Raw genomic sequence first — 18,519 nt, forward strand, 5'->3', positions numbered from 1 at the left:
CTAGAGAAGAATGTGTATTCTGTTGCTTTGGGATGAAATGTTCTGAATATATCTGTGATGTCCATCTGGTCCAGTGTGTCATTTAAGGCCTTTATTTCCTTGTTGATCTTTTGCTTGGATGATCTGTCCATTTCAGTGAGTGGAGTGTTAAAGTCCCCTACGATTATTGTATTATTGTTGATGTGTTTCTGTGATTTTTTTAATTAACTGGTTTATATAGTTGGCTGCTCCCACGTTAGGGGCATAGATATTTAAAATTGTTAGATCTTCTTGTTGGATAGATCCTTTGAGTATGATATAGTGTCCTTCCTCATCTCTTATTATAGTCTTTGGCTTAAAATCTAATTGATCTGATATAAGGATTGCCACTCCTGCTTTCTTCTGATGTCCATTAGCATGGTAAATTCTTTTCCACCCCCTCACTTTAAATCTGGAGGTGTCTTCGGGTTTAAAATGCGTTTCTTGTAGGCAACACATAGATGGGTTTTGTTTTTTTATCCATTCTGATACCCTGTGTCTTTTGATTGGGGCATTTAGCCCATTAACATTGAGGGTAAGTATTGAGAGATATGAATTTAGTGCCATTGTATTGCCTGTAAGGTGACTGTTATTGTATATTGTCTCTGTTCCTTTCTGATCTACTACTTTTAGGGTCTTTCTTTGCTTAGAGGACCCCTTTCAATATTTCCTGTAGAGCTGGTTTGGTGTTTGCAAATTCTTTCAGTTTTTGTTTGTCCTGGAAGCTTTTAATCTCTTCTTCTATTTTCAATGATAGCCTAGCTGGGTATAGTATTCTTGGCTGCATGTTTTTCTCGTTTAGTGCTCTGAATATATCATGCCAGCTCTTTTTGGCCTGCCAGGTCTCTGTGGATAAGTCTGCTGCCAATCTAATATTTTTACCATTGTATGTTACAGACTTCTTTTCCCGGGCTGCTTTCAGGATTTTCTCTTTGTCACTAAGACTTGTAAATTTTACTATTAGGTGACGGGGTGTGGACCTATTCCTATTGATTTTGAGGGGGGTTCTCTGAACCTCCTGGATTTTGATGCTTGTTCCCTTTGCCATATTGGGGAAATTCTCTCCAATAATTCTCTCCAATATACCTTCTGCTCCCCTCTCTGTTTCCTCTTCTTCTGGAATCCCAATTATTCTAATGTTGTTTCGTCTTATGGTGTCACTTATCTCTCGAATTCTCCCCTCGTGGTCCAGTAGCTGTTTGTCCATCTTTTGCTCAGCTTCTTTATTCTCTGTCATTTGGTCTTCTATATCGCTAATTCTTTCTTCTGCCTCATTTATCCTAGCAGTGAGAGCCTCCATTTTGATTGCACCTCATTAATAGCTTTTTTGATTTCAACTTGGTTAGATTTTAGTTCTTTTATTTCTCCAGGAAGGGCTTTTATGTCTCCCGAGAGGGTTTCCTCTAATATCTTCCATGCCTTTTTCGAGCCCGTCTAGAACCTTGAGAATCATCATTCTGAACTCTATATCTGACATATTACCAATGTCTGTATTGATTAGGTCCCTAGCCTTTGGTACTGCCTCTTGTTCCTTTTTTTGTGGTGAATTTTTCCGCCTTGTCATTTTGTCCAGATAAGAGTATATGAAGGAGCAAGTAAAATACTAGAAGGGTGGCAACACAACCCCAGGAAAATATGCTTTAACCAAATCAGAAGAGATCCCAAATCATGAGGGGGGAGAAAGGGGATAAAAAGAGGTTCAGAAAGAAAAAAAAATGAAACAATTAAAAGAAGAAAATGAATAAAGAAAGTATATAAAAAGGAAAAAATATATTAGATAAACTAGTTAAAAAACATTAAAAAAGAAAAGGGTAAAAGTTTAAAAAATTTAGCAGAAGAAGAGAAAAAAATTGAAAAAGAAAAAAAAAATTTACTGCAAGGCTAAAGAATCATGGGGAGAAAGCCATGAGCTCTGGCTTTGCTTTCTCCTCCTCTGGAATTCTGCTGCTCTCCTTGGTATTGAAACTGCACTCCTTGGTAGGTGAACTTGGTCCTGGCTGGATTTTTTGTTGCTCTTCTGGGGGAGGGGCCTGTTGTAGTGATTCTCAAGTGTCTTTGCCCCAGGTGGAGTTGCACCGCCCTTACCTGGGGCCGGGCTGAGTAATCCGCTCAGGTTTGCTTTCGGGAGCTTTTGTTCCCTGAGTGCTTTCCGCTTTCTGTAGAGTTCTGGAGGACGGGAATGAAGATGGTGGCCTCCCGGTCTCCAGCCCAGAGGAGCCGAGAACCCGGGGCCCCACTCCTCAGTGCGCCCTCAGAGAACAGCGCCCAATTACTCCCTTCACCCTGGCCTCCGGCCGCACTCCAAGCTGACCGAGCCTGCGACCGGTTCAAGGTAACCCCGAGTTTAGAGCTCACTCCTCAGCTCTGTCTCTATAGCCGGCTTCCCCGTTCTAATACCTGGAAGCTCTGGGACACTCAGACACCCCCGATCCTTCTGTGACCCTGCGGGACCTGAGGCCACGCTGACCCCGCACGGGCTTCACCCTGGTTAAGCCTCTGGAGCGATGTCCCTGACTTTTAACAGTCCTGAACAGACTTTTAAAAGTCCTGATTTTGTGCTCCGTTGCTCCGCCGCTCGCCGGGAGCCGGCCCCTCCCCCCGTGGTCTATCTTCCCGTCGCTTTGGATTCACTTCTCCGCCAGTCCTACCTTTCAGAAGGTGGTTGATTTTCTGTTTCTAGAGTTGCTGTTCTTCTTGTCTTCGATCTCCCGTTGGATTTGTAGGTGTTTGCAATCTTTAGATAAGCTATCTAGCTGATCTCCCGCTACCTGAAGTAGTCTCAGCCTGCTACTTCTCCTCCATCTTGACTCCCAGAAAAACTAGAGAATATTTTTTGATGGGTATTGGATTCTATATTGGCAGTATTCCCCCTAGCACTTGAAAGCGTAATTCCATTGTCTTTTGGCTTTTATAGTTTCTGTTGGAAATTCTGCTATCAGTCTCGTTGGTCCTCTCTTGAAGGTAGTGTGATTTATTTTCCTCTGGCTGCTCTACAGACTTTTTCTTTATCTTCAATTTTCAGCAGTTTCACCAAAATGTAGTCCATTTCCTTTGTATTTATCCTACTCATAATTTGTGAAAATTCTTGAATCTCTGAATAACTATCCAACAGTTTTGGAAAATTCTTTGCCATTATCTTTTCAAAATTGTTTCTACCCAAATTGTTCCTCTCTTTCTTTGATCCCAGTCATACATATATATTATTTTTCTGATTGCATTCCACATATATCTTCTTTCTGTGTGTGTGTTTTGGTTTTGATATTGTCATTCCATCAGTGCCATTCCATTAATCATGTCGTCTGCTATATCCAATCTAGTTGTTAACCCATCCATTGAGTTCTTAATTTCAGATTATTTATTTTTCAATCCTAGAAAAACCGTTTCATTTTATAAGTTTTAGTTATCTGGCAAAATTCTCAAATTTTTCATCTTCCCCCATCTGTTTTCCATCTTCCCCCTCTGTTTTCTTATATATGTTAGTCATGCTTATTTTAAAGTCCTAGTCAGGGGGCGCCTGGGTGGCTCAGTGGGTTAAAGCCTCTGCCTTCGGCTCGGGTCATGGTCCCAGGGTCCTGGGATTGAGCCCTGCATTGGGCTCTCTGCTCAGCAGGGAACCTGCTTCCCCACCTCACCCTCCACCTCTCTGCCTACTTGTGATCTCTGTCTGTCAAATAAATAAATAAAATCTTAAAAAAAAAGTCTTAGCTAACTTGATCTGTTGATCTTCTTATATATATTATTAGTATAAACATAGTGGTAAGGGAGAGCATTCTTGCCTCTTCCTTTCTAGCTCCTTCATTAGGCATGATGCTGGCTTTTAGGGTGATCTAGACATGTTTTACCATGTTGAAAGTTACCTATTTTACCAAATACTTTTTCATCATCTGGGAATAGATACACATGATTTTACTCTTTTGATCTATTAATATGGTGAATTATATTATCCATTTCCCAATATTGAATGATCTTATATTTCTGGAAGAAAGTCCCAGTTGGTAATGAGATATCATTCTTTTAACATTCTTCTAATATATTGTTAGATGTGTGTCTAATATCTTATTTACAATTTTTACACTGATATATAAAAGTGACATTAGTCTTTAGTTGTAATTTTTGGTGCTATCTTTGTTAGGTTTGGCCACATCCATTTCTTGAGTTTCATAAAATGAATTTAAGTCTTTGTTTTTTCCCCCCATGTTGTAACAACTTAAATAAAACTGGTTCTGTTTCTTAAGATTTCTCAGAAAAGTGATTTTAAACTATGGAGTGCTAATCACATATAAAAACAAGCTCAAAAGCAGGGGTTAGACAGATTAAATAAATTAACACTATGCACCTTGATATGAGATAAAAGAAGTGTTTCAGACATAAGGTAGACCAAGTTAAATGTGTGTGTGCCAGATGTGGTCTGTGGGCAGCCAATGTGAAACCTTATGGAATAAAGACAGGAACCATGTTTTATACATATGCATTCACCACCCTATGCTAGCATGGTGCCATGTGGTATCATGGTTAACAGCATGGCCCGACATGGACATGTTCTCCTACTTATACTATGTGATCTCAGTTAGACCAATTCTTCTCTGAGCCACTTCCCCCACATTGGTACAGTGAGAATAAGAACAGTGAAACCTACCTTTAAAGGTTGTCAGGAGGACTAAATGAGACAATGAGATAATTATGTAAATTTCCCTGCAAGGACTATTTTGGGGGGTACATTAAACTATGCTAGCATTTTTTTTTAAAGATTTTATATATTTATTAGAGAGAGAGCAAGAGCACGTGGGAGCACAGGCAGGCAGAGTGTCAGGCAGAGGCAAGGGAGAAGCAGGCTCCCTGCCGAGCAAGGAGCCCGATGTGGGACTTGTTCCCAGGACCCTGGGATCATGACCTGAGCAGAAGGCAGCTGCTTAACCAACTGAGCCACCCAGGCGTCCCTATGCTAGCATTTTTTAAAATAATTGTGATTATTACTTGTTTTTTTCCCAAATGGAAACACGTTTCTTTGTGATTAAAAAAACAATACATCTTCATTGCAGAACTGCAGGAAGAAAGTACAACCATATTGTATTTAAACAAGATAATTCTATATACAGGATGATAGCCTAAATTTTTCACATAATTCTGGTGGGCATTGTTTTCATTAACAGCAGTAACTAGTGTGATTAGAGGAGTCCTTCACCTTCCTGTTACCATGAGCTCCTTTTCAGTGGCTATAGGCCGAATCTGGTTATAGATGTCCATTGTGAACAGGGCGCTGGCACAGTTGAAAATAGAAGTCAGGGAGGACATGAGAGAGGCCCAAAGTGCGGACAGCATCAAGCCATGTATGCCTGGAAGAGAAGAGATGTTTCTTGGACCTCCAGCTTTCTGGCCATGCCAGGAGATGCCTCAGGCCTCCTAAGGTACTTTTCTACATACTACAAAAACATTCAAATTTTATTTGGAGTGGCATTCCATCTAAGACAGATTAAAGCATTATATTTGTCCTTGCTTTGTGATGAGACTTAGTAGTGTCCTGCTGTGTCTTTATGTAATAAGGAGAGCTGCTAGCTTTTGAGTGGTTACTTTGTGCCAGACTATTTTCTTGGGCGTTATCCTGTAAAATCCTCCCTACAGCCCTGTGAGATGGACACCACTGCTGCTCCACTTGTACAGATGAGAAGTCAGAGGCCCAGAGGAGGTTTGGAATGGAGGCAAGGGATGTGACTTTTTGTGCCTCAGTGTCCTCATCTGTGAAGTGGGCATAAAGGTACCTACCACACAGGGCTGTTATTAAGATTAAGATAAATTAAGTAGACAGATTAACATAATGCCTAACAGAGATCAAGCACTCACGAAGTGTGAAGTATAACATAATAATCCAGTATTTTCACCTTTTGAAAGGCTGCCATACTGCAGGGACTTTGCTCCACAGAGAGATTTCTATGTATTGATGGTTGAGGCTGGAGGGTAACTGGGGCTTAAGCTGGAGGCCTACCATAGCAAGGCCCCCACTGTATTCAGTGGGCTACTTGACCAGGCAAAGCCTGGTGTCCTTACAGCTACTTCCTTTCAAGTACTCCACTGCCTACCCTCACTCAAAGTCCTGGGTACTCAAGGACAGACTTAGCTGCAGAATGTGGACAACTTCCTTTCTGAACTGTGGGGATGGTCAGTATTACCCTCAGTCAGATTCCCGTCTCTATTGGATTTTTGTTGAAATATCTCAATTTTGATCTCTAGAGCTCCTATCACTCTTCAGAGCTACTGTGCGATTTTTAAAAAAAATGGCACTATTTGTTTGGCCTTTTTTCTGGGATTTGGGGAGACAGCTGAGATGAATTCATGGGCTCACTGCAGTGAAAGCCATCTCCCTGGTGGTGAGCTGCCCATCTCTCTAGTCCCCCCACTGGACCTGAGCTCTGTGAGAGCAGGACTAGGTCTTGTCATCTCTGTGTTCTCATGGCTTAGGACCATGCCTAGCACAGAGTGGAGCCCTCCTACGGAATGAAAGAGCGAAGGCACGAGCTAAGCTGGTGAAGTGAACAACGTAAATCGTGGGCATAGGCTGTGCCTCTGAGAGCGTGTGCACCTTGTGTGAGTGTGTGAGAAATGAAGAGGGAGGAGGCCTGGCTCCTTCCCTCAGGGCAAGCGAGACTCCCTTTACATCACTGATATCCCTCTTACTTCACAGGCAACATTTCTACCAAGAAAGATGGGCTGCCTGGTAGATAAGCCATCTTCGGCTCCTTTTCTCCTAACCATCCACTTAAAGACCGAGGGCACATAAGCTCCAATAGGAAAACAGATCATGGGGGTCCATCTCTTACCTTCGGGCAGCAGCTCTACCACCAGCACTGGGTAGGTGATGGAGCTGCACCCAGTTCTGATGCCACAGTACTTCTCACATAATGAAGGTACAACAACACATGCCACTATCTGTAAGAGGTCGCAGTCACACCAATGTGTCAGCCTTAGAGCTCTAAAATCTGAGGGGAGCGAAAGGGAAGCAAACTAGGTAATTCTATATGTATGTCAGATTCTTGATCTACTGGTGACTGCTCCAGTTCATGATCTTACATTCCTTGGGATCTTGGGGCTGGGAATTAGGTGTCTAGGAGCCAGATGAAACAGTGCTTCTACTAATGGACTGCTTGACTCCAATGTTAATGTGACCTAGACAAGACTTTCAGGGACGGCCACTAGGTGTCAGGAAGACAGATGGATTATTCATCCACCTATTAATTCATGAGCCACTCCAAACCTTACTTGCTTAGTCTTCATAGGGGTGTTATTTCAGAGTGTTTGGAAGAAATTCTGGACAAAGGGATATAAAGGGAGTGAATGTGATGTCCTTCAGGAGCTTAAATTAGGGATATAAAGTTACCATCTGAGATAAAAACCCCAAACGACAAAGCAACTTGGATGACGAAGAAGCAGGGTATTGTCCTGGTTTATGGGTAGAGCTATTTGACTGGGGATGGCTTTCCAGTTTAAGCACTGGTTACCAAACATCTTGAGGAAGACTAAAAACTCAGGGGCAGCTGCATGCATTTACATCTGCCCACGCTCCTTGTAACAGAACCTCTGTGACACTCAGCATAGTATAAGAAGGGCCCAGGAACCAGGCCTGGCTATTCTGGAAATTCCTTCTCCTTGGCCTCAATAACTGGTCCTTATCACTCAAGTGAGTTCACTGAGACTCATCTGGGATTTTTGCTGGAACAATTGGGGAAGGAAACACTTGGTGGGAGTTGTTGAGTTGGTGGGATAGAAGCCTGGTGCTGTTGGCAACCACCTTGCCACCAGATGGCCTGAGGGTAACACTTGCTCAGAAGGAAGAGGAGCTAAAACTGTACATATTATGTTCTACCAAGAACTCCAAATAATACAGTGGCCTACACAGAAAACCAGATTTTGAGAATCACACCTTAGCAGCTGGCAGTGTCTGGCCCCCAGCTCTGGCCAGGGGAGAGACTCAGAATCTAGGGCCAAGAGCATTTGGGTTATTGGAAAACCATACTCTTCCACGAACATGGACAGGTGCCAAGCTTCCATGATAAATGGCTCCCTGGTTTTACACACCTGGCATGTGCCAATGGATATGTGAATCTGGCCATTTCTGAGGGCTAAAGACAAGTGACTCCAGGTTCTTCTCACCCTAAGGGCTCCCCACCAATGTGTTCCATCAACTTTGTTCACTCCTTGGTCAGAAGGCTGGGGAGAGTCTGGGTTCTGGAAGCCCACTCTAGCTAGAGAGAGAGGCCATTCCCTCATCTTTTTTCTACTTCCCTTAGCAACTTTCTATCTAGAGTCCAAGATACATGTGATTCTGCTGAGTCTTATTCCTCAGTGAGTAGGGAAATCTGTGCTGGGAAGTGGGGTAGGGTGGGGTGGGGAGGAAGGTTTGCAAAGCCCAGGGCACTCTGAGTGTCCTAGAGAGCACAATAGTGTATTTCCTAACCTACGAGGAAGCACTACCTATGAGACCCCAAAATGTCACCTGGCAGCCAAAGACCAAATCTGGGAATGTTGAAACAAAGCCTTTCTCTCTGTTAAAGCTGGAAGGGAATTAGGATTAAAAAAAAAAAAGAGGGGTGCCCGGGTGTCTCAGTGGGTTAAAGCCTCTGCCTTCAGCTCAGGTCCTGATCCCAGGGTCCTGGGATTGAGCCCCGCATCAGGCTCTCTGCTCAGTGGGGAGCCTGCTTCCCTTCCTCTCTCTGCCTGCCTTTCTGCCTACTTGTGAGCTGTCAAATAAATAAGTAAATCTTAAAAAAAAAAAAAAGAAGAGACATATCTTGGGGAAGACTGAAGGATGAATTAGACTTAGAGAAGTCTCCTACATGTTACTTAGCAATAATTAGTGGTTTGCATTCTGTTTGGCCTTTTCGAAGCTTAGCCACAGAAGACTCCCATGGAAGCCACCTGCTTTGTCCCAGTGGCTGCACGTATCAGAAAAAGCACTCCATGTAGGTTTAATGAATAAACAAACTGGATACCCTGAGAGATAGTACAGATAGTAAAACTAGGTTGAAATGGGAATAAGAGACATCCACAGAGTTATGATAGCTCATTAAGAGAAACAGAGATGTTTTGATAGCATTTATGGGAAAGAACATGGACCTGAATCAGACCCACTTTGGGGGTTTACATTGAGCTCCCCCTCTGACATTCCTCATCTGTTCACTGAGGCTACAAAAGCCTCACGATCTGAGCCAGCATTGACAGCATCTATCAGGTTCCCAGTGCAGAGCCTGCCACACAGGCATGTGTGTCATGGTGATGCACATGATTCAGGAGGAGCAAGTGAGCCTTCCTGCAGATTGTGCCTCCAAACCCTGGCCAGGACTGAGCTCTGGCTGCGTGGAGCCTTGGTTGGCTCTTCCCTATCCGAACTTCTCTCATGGAATTTCCCTCTTGCCACCTCCAACCATGGTTTCTGCAAGACTTTTGCTCAGCTGCACCCTTAATTGGAACTCTTTAGCTCCCTAAAAGGCAATTGGGGCATCTCACTCCCCATACTGTGGGAGGCCTGATGACCCCAAATACTCTCTAGATCTCTTCAGGAAAGAGAAGGTGATCAGAGTGAACACATCAGCATTAAGGATTTATCTGGGAGTAAGACATGGCTGATCACTCCCGGCATCACTATGCTGAACATGGGCAGCAGCTTCAGACACCCACAAGGGACTCAGCCGCCTTTCATGTGAGACATGTTCTTCCCTGCCAGGCATTGCTGGATAAAAATCTGCCAAGGAGGGGCACCTGGGTGGCTCAGTGGGTTAAAGCCTCTGCTTTAGGCTCAGGTCATGATCCCAGGGTCCTGGGATCGAGCCCCGCATTGGGCTCTCTGCTCAGCCGGAGGCCTGATTCCCTTCCTCCTCTCTCTCTCTGCCTACTTGTGATCTCTGTCTGTCAAATAAATAAATAAAATCTTTAAAAAAAAATCTGCCGGGGCACCTGGGTGGCTCAGTGGGTTAAGCCTCTGCCTTCAGCTCAGGTCATAATCCCAGGGTCCTGGGATCGAGCCCCGCATTGGGCTCTCTGCTCAGCGGGGAGCCTGCTTCCTCCTCTCTCTCTCTGCCTGCCTCTCAGCCTACTTGTGATCTCTGTCTGTCAAATAAATAAATAAAATCTTAAAAAAAAAATCTGCCAAGGAAACACAGAGGGGTGAGAGAGGGGATGATGGCTCTAGCAGAGCGTTTCAAGCCTGGGCCACCTCAGTGTCGCAGAGAGGACAATTGTGACCTGCTGCAGCGGCAGGATGTGCCCTCTGGTGGGTTTTTGCTGAGCTGCTCACCCCAATCATCCAGGCATCTCCAGGGCATCCAGGGCCAGAGGAGGCTCATGTGACCAATGAGCATGTTTTGCTCAGTGCACAGTTGCCTGAAGGGACAGGAATGGTGTGCGCGTGACCTTGGCCTCATTGTCAGCACTGCACACCAATTATGGAGGCACAGTGCTTACAAGCTGTCCCCTGGCAAGGATGAGACTCCCTTCTAGAGGCCACAGACTGCCCCTGGCAGTTAGAAGGAAGAGGTCCCTCATGACATCAAAGCAAAAGTGGGTCCCCAGCATCAAAAGGGTTCTCAGAACTGGGGCCGACTTCATTCATCTAAATTGCAATGAACTAGTATAGACCTTGTAAGTGCAAAAATCTCCTAGGAGATGTTTCACGACCCATTTCATGGTGCTCCTGCCATAAGAAGCAGTGTGCACTCAGGCCGAACAGAATGGTACAGCTGGCAGGTGGAGAAGCATTTAAGAAAGTGCATAAAGACATGGTCCAGTGAATCACAACAATGCAGTATTATATATGTACTGAAAGTATGTTTCTGCAGAACATTAGATAATGGAAAAAATGCTCACAGTGTGATGGTAATTAAGAAGCATACAGGATACAGCTGCAGCATATACACCGTGACTCTACACTGAGAAAAAAGTGTGCAGGAATTAACTGACATGGTAATAGTGATTCATGATAGCGTGGTGAAATTAACAGGCAGTACTGTCATTTTCCTCTTTAGATTGTCTTTATTTTCCAAATGCATTATTTCATTTTTTTTTCAAAGATTTTATTTATTTATTTGTCAGAGAGAGAGAGAGAGAGAGCAAGCACAGGCAGACAGAATGGCAGGCAGAGGCAGAGGGAGAAGCAGGCTCCCTGATGAGCAAGGAGCCTGATGTGGGACTCGATCCCAGGACGCTGGGATCATGACCTGAGCCGAAGGCAGCTGCTTAACCAACTGAGCCACCCAGGCGTCCCCCAAATGCATTATTTCAATACCAGGAGGAAGAACCCCAAAGTGGTCCTCTTCAACCAATAGGTACTGCTTCTTGGGAGGTCAACTGGCATCCTGTTGCTAACGTCTCAATGTATGTGGGCTTCTGTGGAGCAGGTGGGGGTGGGCAGCCAGGCTGCACTTCCTGGTCTTTGCTTCATCCCATGCACATAAGAAGGGGTCTCTCAAGGGAGGGGATGAAGGAGTAGGGCAAGGGCAGAAATTCGACTCTCGTTCTGAGGGAAGGGTGATTATAAAGGCAATGCAGAAATCCCATGTAGAAAGCCCTAAGCACTTTTGTTTAGTGTCATATATTACAAAGTGGGGCAAGGAGAGGATTATCATTTAAAAATGATAGTGGGCCAAAGTTAACAATTTTCCTTCCATCAGTTTGTTTGCCTCTCTTTTAATTAACATTTTTTCTTAATTTCAAATTTTCTTTATGAGTTTGAAGGTATATATTCTACTTCTGTTTTTTTTTAAAGATTTTATTTTTTTTTTGACACAGAGAGAGAGAGAGAGAGAGAGATCACAAGTAGGCAGAGAGGCAGGCAGAGAGAGAGAGAGAGGGGGAAGCAGGCTCCCCACCAAGCAGAGAGCCTGATGTGGGGCTCGATCCCAGGACCCTGGGATCATGATCTGAGCTGAAGGCAGAGGCTTTAACCCACTGAGCCACCCAGGCACCCCTGTTTTTTTTTTTTTTTTTTTTTAAAGATTTATTTAGTTGAGGCAGGGGAGGGGCAGAGAGGGAGGGAGAGAGAGAATCTCAAGCAGACTCTGTGTTGAACTTGGAACTGAATGCGGGGCTAGATCTCATGACACTGAGATCATGACCTGGGGTAAAATCAAGAGTTGGACACTTAACCAACTGAGCCACCTAGGCACCCGACTACTTCTGTTTTTAATAATGACCCTTAAAATTTTTACATAGATACAATTTCAAGTCTAAAGTAAATCAACATCTCCACCCTTCTGAACAATTTAGAGCCCACAGACAGATTTAACTCCAAATAGTGGTATACTATTTTAGTTTTGTCCTGTTTTTCACTTCTTGTATTTGTGATTCTTATTTTTCAGCTCATTTGCTCTTGTACCTATTAATATCTTTGCTAACTATTCCTTCTTGCTCATGAGTATTTCCTTTTTCTTTATGCACATCTTTCAGTCCTTCTTTAGGGAAGGTTATGTCTTGATTTTGCCCTTGGTCATGAATAATACCTTAGCTGGGCATGTACTTTAGAAGTGACATTTTCCTTAAAGACTGAAAATTTTACACCTCTACCTTTGGGTTACATCGGTGAAGCTGAGAAGTTTGTTGTTGGTATAACTGTCTTCTTTTTATTAGAAATCTTTCCCCTCAGGTGCCCTTCAAATTCTTCTCCTTCTCTTCCATGTTCTGGGCTTTCATTATGGTTTCATTACATTTCTTTGTGTGGATTTGTAAATTATCTATGCTTGATTCACTGTGATTCTGGAGTCTGATGCTTCCTGCTCTTTCAGCAATTGTAAAAATTCTCAGCCACTTTCTCTTAAAATATTGCTTCTCTCTCCTTTTCTTTTGGAACTCCGATGAAATAAATTTTAATCCTGATTCTCTCTTCCGTGTCATTTTGTTTCTCTTTCACACATTCCAGTTTTGTGCTTTCAATAGTTTCTTCAGTTCTTGCTTTAAGATGACCATTCTTGGGGCGCCTGGGTGGCTCAGTGGGTTAAAACCTCTGCCTTCGGCTCAGGTCATGATCTCAGAGTCCTGGGATCGAGCCCCACGTCGGGCTCTCTGCTCAGCAGGGAGCCTGCTTCCTCCTCTCTCTCTGCCTGCCTCTGCCTACTTGTAATCTCTGTCTGTCAAATAAATAAATAAAATCTTAAAAAAAAAGATGACCATTCTTTCCTTCAGCTGTGCTTAATCTGCTATTTTTTAAAAAAGTTTATTTATTTATTTAAGTAGTCTCTACATACCCAAAGTGGGGTTCAAACACATGATGGAGATCAAGACTCATGTGCTTCTCTCACAAAGCCAGTCAGGCGTCCCTTTAATATGTTATTTTAACAGTTACAAATTTTCACATTTCAATGAGCATATTTTTCATTTTTAGAAGTTTGAGTTTTCATATCTGACTGTTTTTGATAGAATGGTGTTAAGGTTTTCAGTTCCATTTTTATTTCTTTATTTTTAAAAAGATTTTATTTTTCAGAGATATAGAGAAAGACAGAATGGCAGGGAGAGGGAGAAGCAGTCTTCCCACTGAGCAAGGAGCCCAATGTGGGACTTGATCCCAAGACCTTGGGATCATGATCTGAACCAAAGGCACATGCTTAACTGGCTGAGCCACCCAGACATCCCTTTTATTTCTTTATACATACTTTTTAAAAAGTTATGGTATCTAATACCTCAGTTTTCTGAAATTTGGGGTACTAATTCTGCTGTTTCTTGCTCAAGGTGGTTTGATTCTTCTATATTTTCTAATTTTGTTTTAGGGACTCATGTTGTGCAGGCATTTATGTATGGGAATGCTGCAAGACCTTGGTTGAGGGTGCATCCTTCCAGGGAAAATCTGCCATTACTCTTGCCAGGTTGGTATGTAACAAATTTTGGATGAGTTTATGTTCATTTCTTCCCATGGGTTTTCCCTGATAATACAGGGAATTAAGTTAAAGTTTTAATGAAAACCCCAAATGTATAGGAAGGCCAACCTGCCCTTGTGAATCCTTAGGGGAAACTTCTTTCCTTCTCCTGGGACTCGGGTTGGCGTATTTTGTTTCTCTTTGCTGGTGGGCAGCTATTTTCCTGGTCTATCTTTTCACTGATGGCACAGCCTTCGCTCTTCACTACTCATGAACTCAAGGCCTTTCTCCTGTTCTCACCTGGCCAGTTAAATCTAAGCCTTGGAAATCCTGGCTTGGTAAATGCTGTCAGGGCACCATCAGTGTATCTGTCAGCTTAACTCTCTTGAGTTCAGTTCTCCTTGGTTTTTCAGTCCCCAGGGATTTTCTTCCTTCTTATGAGCTTTGCTATGACTATAAAAAGACATTTGTTATATATATATATTTTTAAAGATTTTATTTATTTATTTGACAGAGAGATCACAAGTAGGCAGAGAGGCAGGCAGAGGGAGAGGAGGAAGCAGGCTCCCCGCTGAGCAGAGAGCCCGATGCGGGGCTCGATCCCAGGACCCCGGGACCATGACCTGAGCCGAAGGCAGCGGCTTAACCCACTGAGCCACCCAGGCGCCCCAGACATTTGTTATATTTTACCCAGTATAGAAAACTTTGTTTTTGGAGGTAATTTAGGAAATCTAGTTTACCCACTGTCAGATGTGGAAGGTCAGGGGCAACTTTTAAAGTTGTAGAAGAAACTGAAAAGAAAAATGTAGAAAGATTTTTCTTATCTTCTAGGTAAAGAAGCACCATTAAACATAATAAATAGACAAGAATACAAATTTAAAAAACCCAGAGCTACATTATAGAGAATACCCATGTATTCATCTAGCTCCTATGACATCTAGCTCCTATGACAGCATAGTATTCCACAGTATTACTGCCCCTCCTGCCATTTCATCTACCCACGTTGGAGTAACCAGCACAATCAATGATCACATGGTAATCAATGCCTCATATATAATCCCTCATGATCTTGCATGAGGATATTTTAGGTAGCTTCTGAGGAACACCACTGCTAGCTCAGAGTACAGTATAATTACTCTTATCAAATACTGCTGGATTACCTTCCAGAATAGATTGCACTAGTCTATACTTCCACCAGGAGTTCACAAGGGTTCTTAAACATTTGGTCTCTCCAGTACTTGGCATTACCAGTCTTTCTAATTTTTGCCAGTTTCCTTGTGGTTTTGAGTTGCACTTCCCTCATAACTCCGGTTATATGCTGGTTTTATGCTTGTCTGAATTTCCTTATTTGTAAATTGCCTATCGTGATCTTTTACTCACATCTCTACTGGACTCCTTTTTTCTTGTGGCTTTGCTATTAGTCTCTTGTTCATAATAAACATTTCTAATAATCTCTAATCTGTCATCTGTCAACTTTTTCCATGGTACTTTGTTAAAAAGTACTTATATGTAATGTGATCAAATCAATATCATTTGTACTCTCCCCACTCTGTCTCAAAAATATTCCGTCATCCTCCCTTAAAAATGTCTAGCTTTTCTTTCCACATTTAAGTCTTTAACCCACCCAAAGTCCACCTTTGTACTAAGTATTAGGCGGGGGTGAAGAATTGTTACTCCAAATAGTCCCTTGGTTTTTTAACATCATCAAAGGGTATGTGTCTCCCCCATTGATTTCTGAAGCCTATTGGATACATATTAAATTTCTATAAGTACAAGAATCTGCCTGACCTCTTTATTTTTTTCCACTAGTCTATGTATCTATTCTTGGATGTTTCAAACTGTTTTTATTGCTGCTACTTTGTAGATGTTTAAAATCTGGTTTGGCAAGTTCTCCCCCTTTGTTCTTCAGCTTCAAACTCGGGCTAGCGATTTGTAGCATTTTATTCTTCCAGTATCTGGGAACTTCCAAGTAAAACAAGAATTGATATACTTTTTCTTCTTCACTTATTTGGCAGATTTTTAAAAAGTCTTGAAACATCAATTATTGGGTGAAAAGTTAGGGAACACATATTCTCACATCTATTGCTGAGAATAAAAGTTAATACAGCCACTTTGGAGAGGAATTTGGGATATGCCTCAATAAGCTGGGTTTATTCCAGGAATGCAAGATTGAGTTAACATTCAAAACAATTCACTGTGTTAACAGAATAAAGGAGAAAAATAATATAATCTTTTCAGTAGAAATGGAAAAAACACTTGCTACAATTCAAAACCTGTTCATGATAAACAATTGTAGCAAACTAGGAATAGAAGAGAATTTGTTAGTCTTGCAACGAGTATCTATAAAACACTGACAGCAAATAATTTATCTAATGGTAAAATATCCAAAGCTTTCCCTCTAAGTTGGAAGTAAGACAAGGATGCCTGTTGTCTCTTCCACTACTCTGTCTTCTACTCAATACTGCCCTAATGGTCCTGGCCAATGTAATAAGGCAAGGAAAATAAACAAAAGCTGTTTGGAAAGCAAGGAAACAAAAGGATAACTTCTTGACTTGGATGCTGGTTACCAGAGTGTGTTCACTTAGCGATATTTCATCTAGTTACATATTTTGTCTTGTGTACTTCTCAATAAAGTTTATTAAAAATAGAAAACCAAAAATATGTAGTAGGTCTCTTTCAAAGACATAGAAATTTGCCCTAGATATAGTACCAGTGGTGGAAAACAGTCTGCAAAATTTTGTTTTGATTCTACCTATCCATCTCATAGATTAAAAAATGATTGTATATATGAAGAATATCTCTGGAAGGATATGCACAAAACTATAACACTGGTTGCCTCTGGGGAGGTGAACTGAGGAACTGAGGGCAACAAGTATTTCACCATGTACATTTCTATTTGTTTACCTGTGTGAGTTTGTTAAAATGTCTATCCTGCCCTGAGCAATGTATACTTTCAATGCCATCACTATTAAAATACCATTGGCATTTTTCAAAGAGCTAGAACAAACAATACTAAAATTTGTACAGAAACAGAAAAGACCCCAAATCACCAAGGGAATGATGAAAAAGAAAAACAAAGCTGGGAGCATCATGTTGCCTGATTTGAAGCTATATTACAATGCTGTGATCACCAAGACAGCATTGTATTGGCATAAAAACAGACACATAGATCAGTGGAACAGAATGGAGACTCCAGAAATGGATCCTCAACACTATCGTCAACTAATCTTTGATAAATCAGGAAAATAATATCCAATGGAGAAAAGACAGTCTTTTCAATAAGTGGTACTGGGAAAATTGGGCAGCTACGTATAGAAGAATGAAACTGGACCATTCCTTTACATTCTACACAAAGATAAACTCCAAATGGATGAAAGACCTCAATGTGAGACAGGAATCCATCAAAATCCTAGAGGAGAACATAGGCAGTAACCTCTTAGACATCAGTCACAGTAACGTCCTTCAAGACACGCCTCCAAAGGCAAGTAAAAGAAAAGCAAAAATGAACTTTTTGGACCTCATCAAGATAAAAAGTTTCTGCAGAGCAAAGGAAACAGTCAACAAAACTAAGGGGAAGCCCATGGAATGGGAGAAGATATTTGTAAATGACATTACAGATGAAGGGCCAATATCTAAGATCTATAAAGAACTTTGCAAATGCAACTCTCAAACACACACACACACACACACACACACACACACACACACACACACACACACACTTAAATTAAATTTAAAAAAATCTGGATAGTTGTTACTCCTCCGCCCCCCCCAAAAAGATCCAGTCAAAAAATGAGCAGAAAACATGAACAGACACTTCTCCAAAGAAGACATACAGATGGGTAACAGACACACGAAAAAATGCTCAACATCCCTAGCCATCAGAGAAATTCAAATCAAAACCACAATGAGCTATAACCTCACACCAGTTAGAATGGCAAAAATTAACAGAACAGGAACAACAAATGTTGGCGAGGATGTGGAGAAAGGGGAACCCTCTTACACTGTTGGTGGGAATGCAAGCTGGTACAAGCACTCTGGAAAACAGTATGGAAGTTCCTCAAGATGTGAAGAACAGAGGTACCCTACAACCTAGCAATTGCACTACTAGATATTTATCCCAAGGATACAGATGTAGTGAAAAGAAGGGGCACATGTACTTCAATGTTCATAGCAGCAATGTTCACAATAACTAAACTGTGGAAGGATCCAAGATGCCCTTCAACAGATCAATGGATAAAGAAGATGTGGTACATATATACAATGGAATATTATTCAGCCATCAGAAAAGATGAATACCCACCATTTGTACTGACATGGATCAAACTGGAGAGGGACGCCTGGGTGGCTCAGTTGGTTAAGCAGCTGCCTTCGGCTCAGGTCATGATCCCGGCGTCCTGGGATCGAGTCCCGCATCGGGCTCCTTGCTTGGCGGGGAGCCTGCTTCTCCCTCTGCCTCTGCCTGCCACTCTGTCTGCCTGTGCTCACTCTCGCCTCTCTCTCTATGACAAATAAGTAAATAAAATCTTAAAAAAAAAACTGGAGAGGATTATGCTAAGTGAAGTAAGTCAAGCAGAGAAAGACAATTATCATATGGTTTCATTCATATATGGAACATAAGCAATAGTTTGGAGGACCATAAGGAGGGAAATTCGAAGGTGGAGAAATCAGA

General features: G+C 42.1%; 1 pseudogene; it reads right to left on the reverse strand.

Annotated features, from left to right (window-relative positions):
• The window catches only part of LOC125081766 (sodium/glucose cotransporter 1-like), a 61,981-nt pseudogene that overhangs the window by 16,363 nt on the left and 27,099 nt on the right, over window positions 1-18,519 (reverse strand).

Source organism: Lutra lutra, chromosome 12 (genome assembly GCF_902655055.1).
Source record: "Lutra lutra chromosome 12, mLutLut1.2, whole genome shotgun sequence".
Classification (NCBI taxonomy): Eukaryota; Metazoa; Chordata; class Mammalia; order Carnivora; family Mustelidae; genus Lutra; species Lutra lutra.